A 22,672-nucleotide genomic window follows, 5' to 3' on the forward strand; every position below is an offset into this window, starting at 1 on the left:
TAACTCCCTATCCCAGTCACTAGAAAGCGGGCTGCATTTACAGCACGTCTGAAAGATGCTCAGGCTTCGATACTGGCAAGATTTCGCAGGGGGTTTCATTATGGTGGAGTAGCAAGCTTCCATACGTGCAAATCTGGTGAAAGGGTGGTACTATCAAGACTCTTCATTGTTTTTTCCTCTCAGCAGGGCTATTAATCTTAGAGGTTGTATTAGAGTAGTGCAAGTCTATATGTATCTATGCAAAAGCAATTCATTGTGCTCAATGGGGCTCCAAGCGAGTAGGAGCAAAACTGCAGCCTTATGGTCAGACCTTATGTGTAAGTACTCACAAGCAAGTCCTGCAGAATTCAATGGGGACTTACTGTCAAGTAGACACACCTACTATCACAGACTTAGGAATGTTGTGGTTTTCACTTACTAGCATGAAAGATACAACATCAGAGTCCCTGGATGTGGACTTTGGTGCAACAAGAAAAACGATCCTTTGAGCTTATGCCTATTATGGCCACTCTCCATTTGTTCTCCAGCAAGCCAGGCATGGAGACAGGCTGGGGTGCCAAGGCCATGCCAGCAACAGGGACAAGGTCCAGTTCTCTGCTGATGTGGGAAATCCAATGCTACAGCATCTCTGATAGCTGGCCACCCAGCCTTAAAAAGCTGTAACGAAGGAAAGTCCACTACATTCCAAAACAGCCTGCCCCACTGTTAAACAGCTTACACCATCAGAACATTCTTCAAAAAGTTTAATCAGAATCTTCTTTATTATAATTTGAGCCTATTGGTTTGGATCCTACCCTTTGGAGAAACAGAAACCAAAACTGCTTCCTCATCCATGCATGATGACCAAGAGTGAGAGCAAGTTCAGACAGTGAATTCAGAACTCCTGATCCATAGACATTCTTGCTAGGCTAGCCATCAGACCGCACAATCTTGCAAAGGCAAAAAGCTTCGTGCGAACAGGCTTTGCTTTGATCTCATTAATTCATTTACATCATTCCCATACATGAAGAGCAGCAACTTTTTTTTTAATGTGCAACCTTCCAAATGCTACACTTTAGTTCAGAGCCCAAAGCCACAAATCTTCTCCACAACCAGAAATGATTCAATGGGGAAGGGTTCCCAGACAGCATCCTTGTAAGGTCACTCTGCTTACTGACTTCAGGCTATTCAATACAAATAGCTTTTCCAAGTTTATCTAAGGCTCCATCTTCTGTGTATTCTTACCAAGCCTCTCATCTAGATACATTCTACCCCCTCAAGAAAGAAATGCGAAAGACGTGAGGTGCTTGAAGCTGGAGAGAGAAGGGAGTGGGAAAAATCTTTCAATTAAGGCCTATTATCTTCCCAGAATGTTTGGAAGTATGCTTATTTTACCCATGGTTGGATAAGTGATTCCTATGGCTTCAGGCACATTGTGAATTGCAGAAGATGACTGACAGAGACTGATAATTATAGTTAATGATGGCCTTAAAAGATATATATGAGTATATATATTTGTGTGTGTGGCTGGGTTGGGGGTTGGAGGGTATAATAAAATGAACTCATAATAATTACATACAGTAGAGTCAGAGAGGAAAAAAGTGGAATCTGGGAGAGTACTGCAGAAAGCCTGGACACTGGGGAATACAACAACAAAAACAAGAAAACCAGCTAGACAACAAACGTGTTAGGCCAAAAGGCACTTTAATCGTGGGAGAAGGGGATAATGACCACACGAGGAAGCTGATCTGCTCTGAGGCTGAATTGGGTCTGTTCTGTACAGCCTTCCTGGCTGAGCTGGTGTGAAGCTGGTTTTGGAGTGTGTGTGTTGAAGAACTCCTTCATCATGGTATTGGAGGAGTTTAGCATTCACGCTGGGGCTTCCTGAGTTGTGGCAGTCATAGGGCTGTCTCAATACATAAACAACTCAACTCATGTGGCAGGACATATTCTTAATCTGGTTTTTGCAACAAGGTTTAACGGCAGTATCCCACTGGTGAGTCTGCTGTCCTGAACGAACCATTTTCTGGTGAGGTTTGGTTTGATAATGGCAGTATGACCCTGCAGGGGTGGGGGAGCCATTAAGACGGTCCATCTTTGGAGACTTATGGCAGTTTCCTGAATACTCTCAGAGATTTTCTGACTGACATAGTTTCCACTCCTGTTGATGCTCTATCTCACTATGGAATAGGAATATGGAAAGGACTCTTAACAGTATCACTCCTTGGGGCCTCTTCTGATTTTGTACTCTGGTATTCTTGGGAGCTGCAGGTAATGAAGCAAGAAGGATGATGGCTAGAGCACAGCTGGCATAAATCTTAGGAGGAATTTGACCAAACTCCACCTTTTCTGGACAAGGATAGGTTGGCTACAGTTCTGCTCTCATATATAACTTCCAAGTGCTAAATTCTGTGAAAATGTGTGCAAGTGCAGAATTTTAGAAGTTTTCACGTGAATTATAGCAAGCATTGGGATCTCTGGCCATTGGCTATGTTTGCTGGGGCTGATGGAAGTTGTAGTTCAACAACATCTGGAGAGCCCAAGGTTCCCCCACATCTGAACTATAGCAATATTTGGTGCTTATCATTCCAAGTAAAAGAGTGACACCCAACTCTATTTAAGGGACTTGAAGAGAAGTCAAACAGATGACTATCAATTTTGCATTTTTATCATGACTCTTTGCTGGAACTCATAATCATCCTTTCCCCCATGTAAATATTCTGAATTTGCCCTCCATTCAAAGAGGAGACTTCAGGATATACAGCCTTGCAGTGTATTCCCAAGGCAGGCCAACAAGAGCTGCTGTTGTAGTATTAGGCCCTGCAGAACTTCCCCTCCTGCTAAACTTTCAACAGCTAAAGGGTTAACTTTCAGTTAACACCATGGAAAAGGTTTCAAGTCTTTAAAGTGCAGGCTGATCCATAACCTTGTTCCTTGCTTTCCTCCTGAATCAACCCAATCCTATTTGACAGGAGGAATCTGTGAGAGTTAATGAAGCAGCGAAAGGCTAGGAGGATCTCAGAACAAAACTTCATCACAGCCAATCATGGAACAGATTATCCTTTGCCTGGCTGCATTATGATGACATCATCCCATCGCCTCACTGCAAGCAGATCAGTCACCCATCCCTGTTATTTCCATTTCTAGGCAGTCCCTGGCTGGATTATTCATCGGCTATCTTTTTAATCTTGACTCTGGTTGAAATGAACATCTGAAATGTCTTTAGAAGTGTCACTCATCATAGAGATCAGGTCTCTCAGAAAGGTGTGACTTCATCCCTTTTGTAAAGGTCCAAAGCATCTGGAAACAAAATTCAGACTGGCATGTTCACATGGGTCATTGCCTGCTAATCCAGATTGATTTTCTCATGATGGTCAAGGGGAACTGCTACAAAAAATATGAATGGGTAGCAGATGCAAACACCCCTGCTCGTTTTAGATCTGTTTTTGCTGAGCTGTGTTTTGTTTTAAAGAGGGGCTTTGTGTTGGCCAAGACTTGCAACAACTTCTTCCTCCAAAAGTGGAAGAACCACCTCAACATTCACATATTGGTTTTGCAAAAGTGACACTACATTACGGCAACATGAAACATCTTGCAAAAAGGTTGCTTTCTATAGTTTTTTAGGGTTTGTTAGCTTGTGATCATTTGCCTCATCATTGCAGGTTATACGCTCAATCTGGTCTTCACTACAGAGTGGGCTGGGAGCCCTTCAAAAGGTGGGAATGGCCCCATTGTTATGGGCAGGTGGTCTGTTCATGGACAGCACCTGGTTAAGTTTGGATTGGCTGTGGTTGAGTCCCCTACAATGGTAAGTGTCACTCATCATTAAGATAGTCCACCCTTGGAGACATATGGAATGATGTTATGGTTGTCACTCCTGTCAATGCCCTTGTCTTGCTGTGGAACAGTGAGATGTGTAGCGCTATCAACATAATGATCCAGAAGACTCCTTGGCTTAAAGACATAATTGTGCCTACCATGTGGCAGTGGCAGCAGTCCTTGTTGAACCATCCAGTGGTTACTGAGTGGTGAATGGGCTGTTGAGATCTAGCCCTGGAGAGGAAATGCAGGTTACATTAATTCTGGAGGTAGATACAGCTAATTACTTAGAGGTGCACCACAATGGATATGTGAAACATTTTGAAGGTAAAGTTGCTCCCATCTTTCCATACTGGATGCCACAATTGAAGTGTTTAGAGCACCATCTGAAATAGTTTACGGGAACAGTTTCGGTTATTGTGGCCTGAGGGTGGTTGCAGTGTTTAGGCTGACCATCTGCTCTCTTGATGGTCGCCCATCTTGGCTTGTGACATATAGCAGGAAGCAATTCACTAGATACTTTCAGGAAGTAGCATGTGGCTCATTATGGGAGGGAATGATCCCCACTGCTTTCAAAGAAGTGTGGGTGTGGTACCTTCTGAAGAAGATCAGTGCCTACCTCTTCTGTGCCAACCATAACACAGCTGTGCATCCCAGAGACACGAGCTAAGAGCTGATTCATTTATGTATGTACGTTACTAGATGACTGTTCCCATTGATAACTTGCAGCTGAATATATGAATGGCTTCCATTGAAAAAGTTCATCTTTGAGGTGTTATGAAAGTTCTATGGTAACTGATCTGTGATGGCTGTTTCATACATACAAGGCATGACCATCTTATATTCACTGAACGATGAGAATGCATGTCTGAATTAACTCTTAGAACTGAAATTTTGAGGATGAGTGGCTTACATATGAAGGAACACCTTACGCAAATTTAATAACAAATGGGATGTGCTTTCTGGATTGCTCTGGGTACTAAAGGGGTGGGGAACATTTTTCAGCCTGAAGGCAACATTCCCTTCCAGAAAACCATTTTTGTGGGGGGGGGGGGGGGGAGAGCACAAAACCATGGTGGGTGGGGCCAGCAGTAAAATAAAGCAGAGCAACTGATGTTAGTTTTACCTTTGTACAGTAGGCTTGTTTCTACACAAAAATCATTTTCCCAGGCAAGCAAGAAGAATGATCAGAGCTCAAGGACACATTCTAACTCAAGTTACGTGCAAACAGGGCCAGTGAGGGGTGTAGCTGAGGAAGGTGCCTTGGGAGACTCCAGAGGGCCAATGTGGAGGTGGGGAGGGCTGCTTTGGGTCTTTGGCCATGGGTTTCCCACCCTATGAACTACATCAATATTGCCCCCAAACCAGCATGTTGTGAAATTATCATTTGATTCCTTGATGCCATCCCATCCCATCCTCCCACCTATCTTGGTTATTAACTTCCTACTTGCATATTATAAGTATTAATTTGATCTAATGATTTGTGATGCATATTGTGAGTTAAAGTGGTAAGTTAGTTGAAATCTCAAAATTAACAGAACATATTTGACACGGCGATAGCACACAGCAAAGCTTATCAAAGTTATGAAGAAAATATGCAGTTTAGGTATAAATTTTTAAGAGTTTTTCTCTGTCATCATCAGCACTTATTGATTGCTGATGTCTGTTTTTGTGCAGATATATATTTGTAATAAATACACCAAACACAGAAAACCAAAATAGTTTTACAGAAACAATTTCAGCAACATAGCTTTTCTTGTTTCTACACAACAAGCTATTGTTGCAAAATCTCTTGTTTCTATAATACTCTTAAAAGGTACAGGAATCCTTCCTTCCTTTGCATCTTGTCACCCAACTTTAAATTACTACCAGGAGAGCCTAGCATTTCCAGCTCCTGTCTTGCTTAATGTCCTATTTTGACTCCCCAACATACTCTTTCGGCATAGTGCCAGTCCATGTGATGCACACCTCTCAGGGATTAAGCCCCTTTCCCAAACCTGCATTTACCTTCGTTGCAACAAACCAGACCCTACTTGCCTACTTGTGGACAGAGGGGAGGAAACCAACCTCTTCATAGCCCTTAATCAGCTGAGCTGGTCACAGCAGCAAATGTCCTTGCGGAGCTTGGGGAACTGAATAATGAGAGTTCCTTCCAAAGGGGAAATTAATCAATTTGCTTGAGGTCATACTTTGAGGCTGGTGGCAGAGGGGAGTCTAAATGCTACTCTTCCCCATCTACCCTCCATATCCAATGATTTGCTTCTAAGCTTTAGAAGCCTGAGCCTCACTCTGAAGAGCTGGTCTATCGCTTCCATTTGTTATTGCAGTGACTGCCTTATTCCATCTGATCTAATGCTTTATCTATTTGGAGGCAGCAATAATTTTGCTGGAAGTTGCTGCACCCTCCCTGAAAATTTTCCCCAAAGGGGGCCATATGCAAAAAACCCCATGATAGCAAACATTTGAAAATAGGCCCTTTGCTTATTTGGGGGGGGGGGGAGCAGGGGGGGCAGAGGGCAGAGCTCCTGTGCCTTTAACTGCCGCAAAACTGTGTGCACTAGGAAAAACATGAGGGGTTGGATTTCACAACCCTTTGTCCTTACTTTAAGTAAAAGCAATATTCCAACATTCCATCATACTGCATTATTAAGTATATACAGTATTATCAGTAAAAGCATTTAGGGATGAACAGCAGGTTTACGATTCTAGTAAGTATTGCCTTAAGGTTATGTTTTCAGGAATTGGCTTTACAGTTAGTTCCTTGTTGAAATCTATTTTTAAGCTGTTTAGTCTGTCTTGGTTATTTTAACTTGCATGGGAGCAGAATTGTGCCTGGACTCTTGGTTGCACCAGACAATTCAGCTCTTGGCAAAACTGAGACTGGAATCTTAAGAACATTTAGTCTGGATAAAATGTTACTGAACTGAATGGAGCTTAATAAGCATAGTTTGGATTGGGCTGCCATTTTACGTCAAGCTACCCTGGACAGAAGATGACTTTGCAAGGAGTTCTGTTTTGTCCCAATAGTTCATCTCTTGCAAAGCTTACCTTAATTGCTTATACTTTGTTTAGGAAATTCAATGAACAAATACACATTTTGCAGAAGAAAAAATGAATGAGGAGAAAATATTAAAGGGCAATAAGATGGTAAGCCAGCATTAACAGAAAGAGAGAGATTTTCTCCATCTGGAATATGAAGCTAGTTTTCCATTAAGCAACCTTTAGGTGTCATTTTAGGTGGCAGATTCCAGATGTGGCTCCACTTCTTGCAACCTGGCCCTTTGCATGTTATTAAAAAATGGAAGTCAATTCTGTATTTTGATGTTCTGTTTCTTATGGAAAATATCCTAGGCTAACACTATGCAGAGAGATACACGTGCCATTCATCAGAAAACTGGAGAAGGAGCACAGGGTTGGTGAGGCATGTTGCTAGCCCAGGAGAATTGCGGATGCCATCCCAGGTTTAAGGAATGAAGTTGCAGGGAGGAACCATTCCACGGCCCTATCCAAACAAACCAACTTAAGGAAGAAGACAGGGATGGCCCACGATCTGACACAATCCCTGTGGCTTTCCCATCTTACCTCAATTTTCATGCTATATAGGTGAAATGGATTATCAAATATTGAGCAACCTTGTTCTCTCTACATCTGAAAATTAGGCTTCTTTTTAGAATAAACGTTTAAAGAAAATAGTTTGACAATGAGTTATCAGTAGTTTTACTTAGAAGCTCAAATAATTGCCACATTAACCTATCACATAGCATAGTCAAGTATACATGAGCCCCCCAAACCAGCCACTCTCTCACACTATGAAGCAGTTATGCCTTTGATGTGTGACTTTTCCACTCTTACTCAGGATAGTTTTGTATGTACACTTATTGTGTATATATATTTTTTGTATGTGTGATGTTCAACACATCCAGACAAATGTATATTTCAAGTAAATATATATTGTGATTTCTAATAGTGCACAAGACAGTAAAAGAGGAACTTTCAGACTGTCCTGCTTGACAAAAAAAAAAAAAAAAAAAAGAGTATTCTGAAACAGAGCTTGCTCCAATAGATGACCTTTTTAAACTTGGGATTTCTTGTATTTCACACAGTATGAATGACCTCAACATGAATACTATAGGATCCATCTTAGTAAAGATAGCTAACTGGAATACTCTTCAAAAATATGGCCATGCTGCTTTGATATGCCAGCATCTGCCTCCCTGAACAGCTAAATTACAAGATTCTAATGATCCAGAGTCATTTAATTAGCAGGCGGGAAAACTATCCAGCCCTCCATTAAAAGCCTGGCTGTGCATCTCTGAGATACTACTGTGCTCCCAGAAGGTTCTTGGGTTCTTCTGCAGTTGCAGACGTGCTTCCTTTATTTTGTGGGGTTCTCCAAGAAGCATTAAGGATTAGTGTGGGGATTAGTGTGACTTTGTTAAGAAGAGTTTGCATAAAAAGCAATCACCTCCTTGCTCTTAAAGGAAGAGAGGGAGGAAGGGAGGAAGAGCATCCTCATAGAATGGCTTTGTTAATTCAGTTGAACTTGTCACTTCTTTTGTCTGAGATATTAACTCCAAGGACTTAGCTAGATTGGTAAAGAAAAAGCGTTTTATATGCGTTGTATACGTATGAAAGCACTGTGACACCAGATGGCGCTGTGAAGTTCCGTTTTTGCAAACACAATTTCTCATACAGTCGTACCACTTGTTACGTCAGTCTCCGGTTGCGTTTTTTCAGGATACGAACAAGGCCTTTCACCACGTTTCACCGTGCGCGCATGCGCAGAGGTGCTCTATCATGCCGTGTGCATGCACAGAAGCGGCACTCTAGTTGTGGACTTTTCAGGGTGTGAACAGCACCCCGGAACATACTAAGTAGGTAACTAGAGGTACCACTGTATAAAGTTTACCACATGTTTTCCATAAACACTTCTTTGATGTGTCTAGATCCAGCCCAAGTCTCAACCACAGTCTGCATGGCACTTTTTCCATGGGTTGGAGGTTATTAATCACATCCAAACTACAATATCATGAGCAGAGATGTGTTCCTCTACCATGGCAGACAAAGGTTGACCCAATGAAGGTCCCACTGCTTGTATGAGCCAATGTGAGCTTTCTGTGCCACATGGTACAGACCTTTGGTTTGGTACTGTCAAGCCAGGAGGGCATGAGTGAGGATGGCTCCTGAGATGGTTGCCTCAGGCAGTCTGATTTGGGATGTGATGAAAGGGCAGCTAACAGTTAGTTATTTCAATTTATTTTTATTTTAGTTTTCCTGCCAGAAAGGAGAGGTGAGGCACTTGTGGGATTTTCTGCTTCAGGTGCCAAGATAACTTGGCTGACCTTGGGAACTATGCATGTTGACTTTTTCGTTGGTGGCAGGGAGGCTCCATTTGTTGCTCCGCCTCAGGCGGAAAAACGTCTTGGGCTGGCCCAGAAATGGAAGAGCTGCATGTGCAGGCATATCCTTGGATTGTCCTCAGCTGAGCTCCCAGTTGAAAAGAAAAACACCATGGCAGATGAGACAGAAATTATTTATGGCATCCAATCTGTGGGCGGCTGTGCAAGTACCTAGGTAAGATAGGTGTTTCTGTGGTGTTCCAAGGGCACCCATAGCTCATGTCCTAGCCTTGTGATGCAACTTGTGCCCCCTGATAATGGAAGCTGAGACTATACAAACCAAAGGGAGTGTTTTATGTTGAAGTCTCAGGGAGAAAAATATTGAACTCAGTTCTAGCCCACTTGCTTCAGAAACAAATGTATATTCTCTAAAGAATAGGTATGTATATGCTCTATAGAATTGTAAGCTGCTGCCTGTAGTTCCACTCTCTTCAAACGTGCTTTAGCTGGAAACCTATTTTCAAAGCTAAATAGGAATGACCAACACTCTACAATAGATTCCTAGCAAACATGTTTGGATTTTGTCATGTCTCTTTTGAGATGCCCTACAGAATCATTTTACTGGAATGTCAATAAAGTCAGGAGTATAAACATAAATAAAAAGAAAATTTAGGGAAGTCTGTTAGGACAAATGTAAGAGGGTCCATGAAACAGGCTTCCCCCATGAGAGAAATGGGGGGAATGCTGTGGCAACTTTCTTTCAGGACTCTGATTTGCACAAGTGTTTACAGATACAAGGCATTTGCAGGCATCAGCTATCATTTACAGAACCTAGATTCTTATGCCCCTTAAAATCTTGAGAATATTTACTTTAATTTTAAAGCAAACAAGGTTTCTAATCCTCATCGCTGTTTTGAAAACCATAAAGGCAGTGCCTAGTCAATATTCTGAGGTCACATGTAGCTTCCCAGTGGCTAGCCTCTCCTTCCTTTACTTATTTCTATATCCTTCCACATGAGCCTGCCTTCAAAAAAGAATTTACCCACCAATGTTCCCAGTCCAGCATCATATGCAAAATTACATAGATTTATACATAATTTAATCAAATTTATGGATGCAGAATGAGTGGTGGTTAGTGGAGGATTCTGGAGCCAATGATCAGGCTGTCTCTTTGCTATGCACAACTCTCATGCATTCAAATCCCTTAATGCAAGACCGGGAGCCTGAGCAGGCAGCAAGGCGCTCTTGGCTTGTGCTAAAATCACTTCCTATTTAAAATGATCAGTTTAAAAAGACAAATATAGAAACATCCCGCAGCGTGGGAGCTCCTTTCCCTCAGTGTGCAGCTGCCTTTACATGCTTGCTGGGATCTCATTCCTATTTGCTTGCAGTAAAGGAGAGAATTTATAGGCAGGCGATTCTGCTTTTAAACTGTTCCTGGCAGCACTGCGCTCTTTTATCGTCTGTAAATACTTCTGATTTCCTTATGGAAACGCACCCCAGAGAGACCACGACGAGGTCCCTTGCTTTAGCACTGGCTCCTGCCCAGCCTTGTGTGACTGGCCTTGCACTCTGATACATACATCTGAGTCACTGTCCTTTTCCAGGGCTGCAGTAGAAGATTTTCAACTTCATCAGGGTCAGAACGGTGGAGGGATTTCCTGCACCCACATAACTTAATTAGGAGGGGTACTCTTGGGGGAAATAAGTTATTTATCCCCCCCCCCCCATATCAACATCTCCTCAATGTCCGGAAATGTTAAGGAAGTCTCTTTTGATACACTCAGCAATTCTAAGAATCCAGGCCATTAGCAACAGTTCATGTCTTAAGCATGCTGCCTTTAAGACTCCCTGACCTTGGTTAAACAGGAAGGCCTCTGCCGTGAGAGATATGGGACCTGATTCAGCTAAAGCTATGACTAGCTTCAATTCCATTGCCTCCAGCAATACTAAGTCATGACAATGCCCGGATCAGGACCATGATTTTTAACCCAGGATATGCCACTCACTTCTTTCTATGCCCATGCTGGCTTTTTCCTGATCTAGGGAAAAGAAGACTTCTGTTCTCCAGAATGATGAAGATATTGAATGTCCAAACAGTCATATTGGACAGCAGACATGTTTTGTTATTCAGCTAGTAGTAGCTAGTTAGTGTTCATTTATGAAAGTTCAATGTTTCTCACACATTGTGGGCTATACTACAGTTCAGAATGTAGATGATAGAGAGTTAGAAACCGTGTCAGTTTTGATCACTTTTTCTGCAGAACACCACTGGAAAAATCAATTGGCCACAATCCCTTGCACACACTATGCATATGTTGCGTAGAGCGGAAGCAAATTCATGTAGCGCTCTGATCAAACTTTCAGATCCTCTCCATCCTCTGTCTATATCCAGCTCTCCCCCCCCCCCTGCACTCTCCCCAAATCTGCTCCAGAGGGTTGGGGGGAAACCCAGAGCAAATTTAGGGGGCACATGGGGCAGAAAAAGGGGAGAAAGTCCCATTGCACAAGTGGAAATCCTTATGCTGATTGCAGGGCTGGCCCACCCATAAGGCACAGTGAGATGACTGCCTCAGGTGGCAGGATTCACTGAGACAGCATATCCTAATGCTGTTCTTTCCTCCACCCTAGTTCCTGATGTAGACCCTCCCTCACTCTTTCTTCCCTGGAGGGGAGGCAGATGCCATTTTGGGCAGTGACTTATGGGGCACTTACTTACATCTGCATTGGATACAAACCATGAATTCCAAATCTGACCTCAAGTTTCATTTCTGAAATTTGACTGTTGCATGCCAAGAAAGAGAAAAATATCCAAATTTTGGTTTCTGAAACATCACCAGATTTCACTATTTGTAAAATGCCATTTCAGCTCTAAGGTGGTTCAGTTCTTAGACAAAGATAGCTTCTCTAGTGATAACTGTGATGTTTTAACTATGTGTAGTGGGCTGTAAGAGATGACACCGCCACTGTTATCTTTCTTGTCACAACCAGGGACACCTGTGTTAGGTTGCAAACCTGTATTCATGGAGGCTCCCTGTCTATTTTAGAATCCTGGTTTTTCAGAGTTCTAAAATGTCTAATGTCTAAAATGTTTAATGAAGTACTGGGCACAATCAGTGACCGCTCTTCTAATAGTGACAGTGTGGGCATGCATGCTTACCCATCGTTTAGAGAAGCTAGCATGTTGGCTTGTTACATGTTTGTGCAGTGCTCTATTAGTACTGGACATGCATGCCATCCGTGTACAAACTTTACAGAAATGTCAAAGCATTGGCAGAAGTGGTTGAAACAGCCAGATGCATACCTGTTAAGTAACATTTTCAGGTCTCCCCACTAGGACCATGACAGTGCACCCAAAATGTGCAGAATTCCTGCAGAACTTTGATTGCATGGGGACACACAAACACAAGTATTGCAAACGTGGGTCATTCACATGACTATCTGAAGTCTCAAAATGGATTTGTTGCATTTTTAACTAAAGAAGCTTATGCAACTATTGCTCCTCCAAGCCAGTGTACTGTTAGATGCTGCTTAGGGAATACCCAGATTTGGCTGGCAAATATGCCAGCTAATGGAATTAGCTGCTCCTTCTCAGAACAGCCCTCATTCTGCATGGGAACAGCAGCAGAAAGATACACTCTTGCTTACAGAAGGGCTCATTTATCCTGACTGGCAGCCCCTGGGATTAGATGCATGTCATCACTGGCGGGATGAAAATAACTCCAGCCCCATAATGCCTGGAGTCAAACAGAAATAGTTACAATAAAAATAAAGTAATATGGACCCTGTTTTGTGTATTGTAATTGAGAAGCCTAGATCTATTAACTCATGAATGCTTGCAACATGTAACTAACTGGGTTCCTTAATGGCATACTAACACTCTACATTACAAATCAGCCTCTTCCTTTAATTTGGGTAGGTAAAAATGGGTTACCATTCTCAAAACGGCAACATAAAATCATAGAATTGTAGAGTTGATAGGCACCCCTATCAACTTAAATCTTCAGGTTGCTACTTTAAATTGGGAAGGCTTAAGATGCCTTCTTACCACTTTACCTGCTATACATTTTAATGATGAGATCATGCCACATAAAATGAATTGCTGACATTGTAAAGAGGGTTGCATAGCCCTTAAACAACAGCCTGGATGCCTACTGTACTGGTATTTTATACAGCATGTGAGCTCGGTTTTCAACACGTTGCAGTGTCAATGATCCAAAACACAGTCTCTTCTGTGTGCCAAGAAGTGATGGGGAGCCTGGGTTTGAGAACAGGAACCAAATGTAACCATCCTGCTCTAGTGACCACTTCTAAAATTAGACTATGGGTGTTGCAAAACCCATTTCTGATTTGGTGAGAAGACCGTCACGAAACAGGAAATCCATGTGGTCAAAGCTACTTTAGGCAGCTTGGACTGGAACAGTCATGGAAGACTACTGGACATGAAAGATATGCTGAGATTGACAATGTCTCCTGGGATTTTGCCTTTAAAGTTTTGGAATATATGAGCTGTGGAGACACTTTTATAAATGGAGTCTGGGCAATATATACTGAAGAGTATGTTAAATTGATAGTAAATAATGTATTGACTGAGAATTGCAAAATAACTAAAGGAACGAGACAAGGCTGCCCGTTGTCGCCCTTGTTGTAAGATGTAATCAAGAAATTAAAGGTATAAGAGTGAGACAGAGACCATATAAATTAAAGCATTTGCAGACGACGTGGTGATATCTGTAGAAGAACCAATAGAGTCAATCCCAAAAGTATTACAAGAGATAAAAAAAATGGAGATGTAGCAGGTCTTAAGATTAATAAAGACAAAACCAAACTCTTGGTAAAAAATATGAACGATCAGAGTAAAAACAAAGATATGTCAGGTCTAAAGATTGAAAGTCAAGTCAAGTATCTAGGTATATGGTTAAGAGCAAATAATATAAATTTGTACATAGATAATTATTTAAAATACTGGGAAGATATTAAACGAAATTGGCAAATTTGGGACAGAATGAAACTTTCACTGTTAGGTAGAGTGTTGACTATAAAAATGAATGTATTACCAAGAATGTTGTTTTTGTTTCTCTCAATTCCGGTGATTGGCAAGACAGATTGTTTCCATACATGGCATAAAGATATTTCTAAATATATCTGGCAAGGGCAAAAACCTGAGAATAAAATATGAAATATTGATAGATGCAAAAAAGAGAGGAGATTTCGCCCTTCTGGATATGAGATTATATTATGAAGCATCTTCTCTTTGTTGGTTGAAGGAATGGATGACATTGGAGAATCCACATATTTTAGATTTATAAGGTCATAGTAATATTTTTGGTTGGCACGTCTATTTGTGGTATGAAAAGGTGAAAGTACAGAAAGGATTTACAAATCACATAATTCAGAAAAAATTGTATAAAATATGGGATAAATACCAAAAGTTATTGGAGAAAGAAACACCACTTTGGCTCTCACTGCTGGAAGCCATAGCGGTAATGAAAAAGAATATGATAGAAGGTTGGACAGCTTATAGAAATTTATTAAAACAAGTGGGAGGAGAGTTTAAATTAAAAGAATTTAAGGATTTATCAGGAAAGTTAACATGGATACAATATTATTATTTGAATGAAGTACTGCTGTACCTGCTGCCCTGCTTCACATAGTGGCCGGAGTGGATCTGATCCTGTCAGCTGATGTCAATGAGACTGACTTAGGTTGGCACAGCTCTGGGGCTGGAAAGCCCATTGGGGGCTTTGCATTGGCTGCAGCTGGTGGAGATCCAAGTGACAGCAGTTCCACTCACTTCCATGTTTGGTTGGTAGAAGCGAGGGACAGTCAATTCCACTGGAGTGGTACTGGGATCTCCACAGCCAGTGAAAGGCCAATGGAGACTGGCAGGGCTGGGCAGAGAGGACACTTCTGCCCAATCCAAACCACAAGGCAAAGGGTGGCGGTGGTTAGATTGCTCTTCCAGTCTGCAAATGCCTAGAAAAATGTGATTGTCCAGCAATGTGTTATAGATCAGAAGCTGCAGTGGGTGAAGTGCAGACTGCATACTCCATGAAACATTTTATATATTTACGGTATGTTCCCCCCCATCTAATTGTGTGCATATCTGTCTACTCACCTCTCTAGTTGTATCCCCCCCCCCCAATTTTCCAAACACCATCCTCTTTTGGAAAAACCACAGATTATAGGATTTTGCTTTACCCGGTAAATTAGCTGTGTTTATCGGACGTACAAAGCTGACTGATTTTTTTTTTTTTTTTATAAAACTAGATTCACTCGCATAATGCCCAGAAGTGACTAAAGATTATAAAGGGAGGATGCATGTATCTATCTATCAGAAACAAGTTACAACATGCAAAAACTCAAAAAGCACATTGCATTGGCGTAACAATGTTTTAGGGGGGAAACCATTAAGGCAGTAGTTCCCAAACCCCCCCCCCCCCATGAAAACTGTTGAGGGTCTTGGCAGACCACTTAATTATTATTTTTCTGCTTGTTGTGGCAATTGTAATGCCCTCTTTTACTTGATAGCTCTCAACAAGCACTCATATTGAGAACGCCAAGGATTTTGAGAAGGAGACTTTTTTTTCAGGGGTGGGGCATTATTACAACTGCTCAGCAGGTAAGAAGGTGTAAAACCAATAAAGATTTTCAGGCTGATGTTTACCTGGAAGTAAGTCTCATATAGAACACAGGCTTCCTTTTGAGTAAAGGCACATGGAACCAAGCTTCTAAGGTGGCAGTCTTATGCACATCTACCATTGATCTATGTGAGGCTTACCTCTGAGTAAATATGCATGGAATCAGCCGATATGTGCACAACTACGTGCGACAGTAAAAAGCCTGCATTTTTCACGTTAATGCAAAAGCTATGTTGTACAGAATGAGCAAACAATTAAAAATTAGCTCTCTCTCTGTCCTGTCCCTATCCCAATTAATATTCACACATCCATGCAAACAGTGTGTGGGAGGTTAAAAGGCACTTTTAATGTTATGTGAAAATGGCCTAAGACAAAAACAGAAAAGCCTAACTTTAAGGTGCCTTCATTTGTTGTCTGAGCGAAGTGAAGCCTTTGTTTCGTTTGCTGATTTTGGCACTGCATTTGTTTCTAAGGCTGTGTACACACTTCAGCCTTTGAAGCTCTGTGGCTTGCGGGTTTTCTAAAAGCACTTTTGTAGACATCGCTTTGCAAGTGTCCATACCTGCACTCTGAGCAGACAGCATTTGTATTTGTTAAATCATTGCCATATGTGCACTCCCCAAGAGCAGGTTCTCAGAGAAGGCACTCTCAGTTTCCACATGAGGCAAGAGGAATGCATTGTGAAATGTAAGGAGGCTTTTAACTGTTCCATTGAATGGTGCTTTCAAAACACCAAAAAGGAAGCGTGAAGAGAATTCCTATTTCTATTAACATATATGAAAATTTACAATGCAATATCTTCTTTGAAGATGGGAGTTATCAGAAGGAAAGCTGATGTGGCCGATCTGAACGTAATTCTTCGGTTCACATTGCACCCCCAGTGTCAACGGGCACATCTACTGTACCTCCAACCTTCCCACAATTACCACAAAAGTCTGAAGGGGACTTCCTACATACTTACAAGCCTCCTCAAAATATTAGCAAAATACTGCTTTGGAGAAAGAGTGCTAGTGCTCTAACTATAATGCCAATAAATAACACCTTTCTGTTCACCATCATTTTAGAAACATGTTTGTGTCCCCCAATTAAATACATTCAGTCTACACTTCTGAGCCATCTTACGTATTTTGGGTGGTATTCAACTGAACACCAAATTAACCCCTGCAGCTGTTTTATTGCGGGGAGAAGAGATACAAAAAAACTTTGCCATTTGATATCTGAAGGGAGACCCCTTAAAACACTCTGATCATTTACTTTCTTTCAACCATGTATCCATCCCTCGATGGAAAGAAAGGGCTTGCTATTCCATTATGGTCAACAGTTGCCAACAGACAAGGTGCAATGAGTGTTTCTTCCATACTGGAGGAAGACATGGAAATTACAGGTGCAACACACAGGAGGCTTTGGGACACCATTACATAGCCTCATAACTCCTGATTCTCTGACTCTGAACTAAGGTTGGGGGAGAATTTTGATTCACTCTGCAATTTGGAGTACATCTCCCCAGCCCACATCTGATGAACTGATAAGTATCAAATTGGGGGGAAGTAGGCACATGGATCAGATTGAATGTCTGTAGACCCTTCTGATCACAGTCCATTCCTTCCTACCTTAAAAAAACACAAAAAAACACCTTATGGGGAAAGCCATATTTTCCTCCATACAATTACCCAAGAACTGGCAGCACATTGTAACCCATGCCTTATATTAAAGATCTGCAGCAAGCACTTCACTTTCTAACTGGTCCAAGCAGTTTTTAAGAAAGAGAGAGAATCCACATACCACATCCTAAATTGTTTTTAAATGTATTTATGAAAAATGTCTGCATTTATTTAAAGATTCCCCCTGGAAATGGACTTAGTCCTGTCCCCTCTTGGCCCTGGGACTGACCAGACTTCAGTGGATCCATCCAATCCTACACCAAATATATCTGTTGCAACACCCCACCCCATGCTTAAGTTACTGAACAAGTGGCAGTATGGATGGAGCATTCTATGCACAGATGAGCTACTTCTCCTCTGTATCGTTCCAATTTTTAGTGTATGTGCTGCCAGAGCAAGCACTCACAGATGAACTATTTCTAACCTTACAAGAGACTAGTAGCACTTGCCCCTGCCCCACCTTACTGGATTTTCTTCCTTCACTGTACCTTCCTTTTCTACTGAGCCTTTGGGGAAAATAATCAGCTGTCTAGCCAATGGGGTTAGCACAAATGACTCCAGTATAACTTACAAAGAACCACTCACATAAACAGTTTGATAGAATGTTATCCTTTTCCCTGGAGGGCCTTCCACACCCTGGGCAGTGACACCCAGTTCTCACTTTCTTATTCATTAACTGCTCATAAAGCAGTCTGGAGATGAAAGTGCAATGTGGGTGCTAATCACTACTAACAACCAATAATTTAACCTCCCGAGGCTCCCTTGCAGCATTTTCCCAGGGGAGGGGAAGGCAGCCTAACAGTCACAGCAGGGGCTATTACCACCCACTGGTTGTGTAATAGGGAAACAATGAGATGGAAACAGAACTTTCACAGAAAGCTGCATACATAACAAAGTTATCTAGAAGTGCCAATCTAGAGTTCTCAGATTTAGTACATTTTGAACAGTTTTTTTTTTAAATGACAACTGTTCAGCTAGCAAAGGGTCACAGGCTGTTGTAATGGCTAAAAAAAATTGAGGTCTGTATTCAGGGATTGTTCTGGTGTTTCACATTCATAGGCTGCAAATCTGCTGTGTTTCTGCACTTGTGTGTGGAATAAGTATTCCGGAATGGATGATCCCTGTAATTTGGAGATAAGAGAACTGTGGACAGATCTCCAGAAAGGTTACAGGATCATCTTAGGGTCAACTCTCCCACAACTATGCATTTGCAATATTGCTTTTCAAAATGCATTCCATGGGTGTTAAAGCCAAATGCAACTTGCCATTTGCTTTCAGAATTTAAAAGAGTTCCCAACATTTTAGCTACCAGGCAAATTGATGGTGTTTTCCCCTTTGGATGCTTCAGTGGAGTATCTTCTCTAAAAAGAACTGAAAGGTGGAAGAGTTTAATGCAGGCAATCTTTATCCATCCATTTCTTGCTGAATTTACTTGCACTCTTGCCTTGTGAACCTGCCCACCCATTTGTCGTTGGCATCTGTCTGTCTCGAAAGAGAAGTCCTACCTGCCCCTCACTTCCCTTTACAGAATGTGCAGAAACCACCTTGACTGCTAGACCCACTGTTGGTCTTGTCTGCTCAATCCACCGGAGCCTTACATGGAGGGGGAGTCCATAACTCACCAAGGGCTTGAGACCCATTGGCTAACCTCACCTAGTTTAATCGGCGAGTCGAGGCTGTTCCTGGGGTGGGGCCGCTGCCACATGCTGAGCCACAGGTGAGAGATGACTTCAGGGTGGGGACCAAAGGTGGGCAGACATACCCCAGAAGGAGCATGACATGTCCCAGAACCGAGGTACTACCCTTCCCATAAGACCCCATATACCCCATCCATTTAAAACTTTGGATATTCTCTACTGTAAGATCTATTTCACTAGAAGACTAAACCAGTGAGGATAGACACTAGAGCAGAAACTTCTTGCTTGTGGCAATTCTACTATGCAACTTCTTTCCACGAAAACCAACCCATCAACAACAACCTCACCTGAGTACAATACTAAAATGGTAAAGGGGGGAAAATAGAAACATCTTTTATTGTAGGCTTTTGGGGGACTCTTTTGCCTTAAAAATACCATTGATGAGTTTTCAGTGGAGTGATTTTTTTAGATAATTGTTTTTCTTATATTTATGCTTTGTATGCCAATGCTTTGTATACCATTTAAGGCCTCCTGAATAGGAAAAAGAGAGTGGGATACAATTTTAAGTCTCATAACTATCTTAGTAGCTCTGTGGTTTTATGCAGAGTTGGGACATTTGGCACCTACTAATAGGTTAATCTAAGAGTGGGGAATGTGTGGCTTACCAGATGCTGTTGGACTCCAACTCCCATCAGCCCCAGCCAGCATGGTGGAAGTTGTATTCCAACAACATCTGGAAGATACTTGTAAATAAATGAAAATATTACAAAATCCCACTAAACTTCCAGTGAACTCTTTCCAAACTGGATCAAACTTGGGCAGATGCTACACCTCTGCAATGAAGTGAAATGAGCCTAACAATATATTTTTCTGAGAACCACTATGAAAATGATGGGGGTAGGACTGCCTTCTGAGTGTTGCATTTGGCATTACTGGTTTGAAAGATCCCCAGTAGCTCAGGGAATACTTGGCAAAATTAAATACATGCTGTCCACTGGCCTGTGTTTGAGGGTCACTCTCCAAGTTTCTCCTTTTTGTATATTTGCAAGATGTTTCTTCTATTACCAAAGTCTGCAGGGGTTCTGTGGCATGACAATCATTTCCACAGGTTTACAGTCCTCCACATTATTCTTAGGAAGACATGCTGGTTTCTCTCTCTCTCTCTCTCTCTCTCTCTCTCTCTCTCTCGGCAATATATGTAGAGCAGAGCAATGGAAGGAGGGTTGTGGAGCAACCCAAAACAACTGTTCCTCTTGTGTGCTGTAGAGCCCAGTTCTTTGGAAAACACACATTTGTTTCTTGTTGGGCAAGCTTGACAGCTGCTGACCCTTAGCTCAAAGGGTTTCCCATGCAAATAAGCCGTGTTTGCAAACTCATGGGTATTAGCACTGCTTAGCTGATGGCTCAGAGGGCCCGTAATCCTAGCATCTATGACACAGAAGCCCCTAATTGAGCTTTGCTGAGTAGGGTGAGTTAAGGCAAAGAGATAACTAGAATCATCATAAATGCTCAAGCATCCCAACCAAACAATGGAGACAGGCCAGGTGAAGCAGAAATGTTGGTTGCTGGAGCTGTCGTGCTGAGGGCAGCTGCTGCTGCTGTTTTCTATTTTGTTTCTGCCCAAGTCTGTACAAGTACTGCTCTTTAGGTGTGTGCATAGTTTGGAAATAGCACTGGTTAATTGTGCAATGGCGAAAACTACTCAAACTATGCTCAGATCCACCTGACAGAAGGGAAAGCAGGCTGTGGGATAAGTAAAGGGGAAGGAGCCATGCTGTCACAGTAGCCATTCCAGATGCTTATTTTCCCAGTTGGACACTTAAATTTTGCAATAAAAACCATTTAATATTATGCTAATATATACTGCCCACCCCCAGTACTCCTGTTGTTTCACAACATAAACTGGTAGCTCTAAGAAGGAGAAGAAGGTGACAGTGGGTTTCTGGCACCACAGTTTTACTTACCAAGTACGATGGCCAAGTCTTGGGGAAACACACACCAACACCAACACCCCCCCCCCCGGTTCATTATCATTATCTTATAAAACACTAGGAATAGCTTATGTAACATGCCACTCATCTTGTGCTCTGATCCTATTAGTGCTCCCATTTCTGGGTTTCCTAGGTTCTTAGGACATGCCATGCAGAATTTTTAAAATTCTCCTCTCTGCTTTTATTTTTAACCAAATCAGTGTGGATAGACTGTGCCCGTGTGGTGGAAGGGCAGGTTGCTTGAGGGGAGGCTGCTTAATCCCCACAACTAGGCATTTTCCAGCTCATACTTTTTCATCCATATGTGTGTTTGACAAGGTGGGGAGATACAGAAAAGCTTTGGAGATCCTGTTTTTTTCCTTCCTGTTCCTGGGGGGGGGGGGAATCTCAGGGGATGGGGAGCTGGGGTGGTGGTGGTGGTGCTGATGATTACTAAGCTGAAAAATAGGACCAAAGAGGAAATATGAAGCAGCCACGCTCTCTTTTCACTCTTCTACTACATGATGCCCAATCCTCTGAATGAAGTTGCATGCAATTCAATGAGACTTTCTCCCAATGAATGTATAGAGGCTCGCAGAAAGGTTAGAGCTGGAGCCTGTTTCAACTATTCTTGCTGTTCCTTTTCCCCTGATGGCATTTACAAGTGGTGACCACCCTACACTAAGCCTGGAAGGGGTTGGGGGCGGGGAGGAAGCCGAATCTTAGGTAGGGGGAAGGCAACTATGGGCAGCCTGGATTTTATTTTATCTTTTGCTAGGGTTGCCTGACGATACAGGACTGGCCCTTTTGTGCTTTTAATAGTTGTGTGGGAGAGGAGATGTTCAGCAGTTGGAAATTTTCCTTCCATGGCATTGTGGTGGGGGGAGATGGCCTCCTTGGTGGAAAGCTCCCCTCCTACACAACTATTAGGTTGTATCCAGACAGCTGCTTCCAGCAGTAACTCTAGCACTAAACTAGAAAGGTGGGGTGAGTGGGGAAGGAAAAATACCTCAAGGACGAAACAGGGACTAATTTGTGTGGGCAAACAACTCACTGTGAGGAGGGCTGCAGAGGCTCCTGTCTTAGAGTCTGGGCACAGTTCTGAAGAGGCCACAGAACTGGAATGCTCTGAAATGGAAACAATCATCCTATTGCTGTTTTACATTGAATGTTATTATTCCTAATTTTGTAAACTGCCCTGGAATCTTACAATGAAGGGCAGCATATATATTTTACTTTTAAAAATAGACATGCAAACACACAATACAAAATCTACTATGCACAACTATCCTATATGTCACCAATAGCATATAATATATCCATATTATATTGAATTATTGCTATTTCAGTAGTGAGAACTCTAAATTAAAACTTTGCTTCATATAACTTATGAAGGAGAACCATAAACTTTCAAGCTATTCATGTCTTTTTCCTCCCCTCCCTTATTTTTGTACGGTCAGACATTTTTGTGACATAATATATCAAACAATGGAATAGGTTTATATGTGTAAATGTGTTTGAAAAGCTTATCCCTCTGCATGTGCCTTAACAAGAGCCAGTGGGGTGTAATGGTTTGTGTGTTGGCCCATGACCTGAGAGACCAGGGTTCAAATCCCCACTTGGGCA

At 42.0% G+C, this 22,672-nt stretch overlaps 1 protein-coding gene and 2 long non-coding RNA genes across 6 annotated transcripts in view; 1 reads left to right on the top strand and 2 right to left on the bottom strand.

The window, feature by feature from the left end:
• Nucleotides 1-22,672, bottom strand: part of LOC310709640 (phosphatidylinositol 3-kinase regulatory subunit gamma) — a 248,789-nt gene that overhangs the window by 105,713 nt on the left and 120,404 nt on the right. The gene's annotated exons all lie outside the window — the stretch shown is intronic.
• The window catches only part of LOC310709730, an 80,892-nt gene that overhangs the window by 57,216 nt on the left and 1,004 nt on the right, over nucleotides 1-22,672 (top strand). The window lies entirely within an intron of this gene.
• Nucleotides 1,734-22,160, bottom strand: LOC310709749. Its single transcript, XR_014527672.1, has 3 exons — nucleotides 22,101-22,160; nucleotides 3,957-4,032; nucleotides 1,734-2,244 (listed from the first exon to the last, which is right to left on the bottom strand). It is a non-coding gene; the product is annotated as an uncharacterized lncRNA (long non-coding RNA).

Source organism: Podarcis liolepis (genome assembly GCF_965112155.1).
Source record: "Podarcis liolepis genome assembly, chromosome: 6".
Lineage (NCBI taxonomy): Eukaryota > Metazoa > Chordata > Lepidosauria > Squamata > Lacertidae > Podarcis > Podarcis liolepis.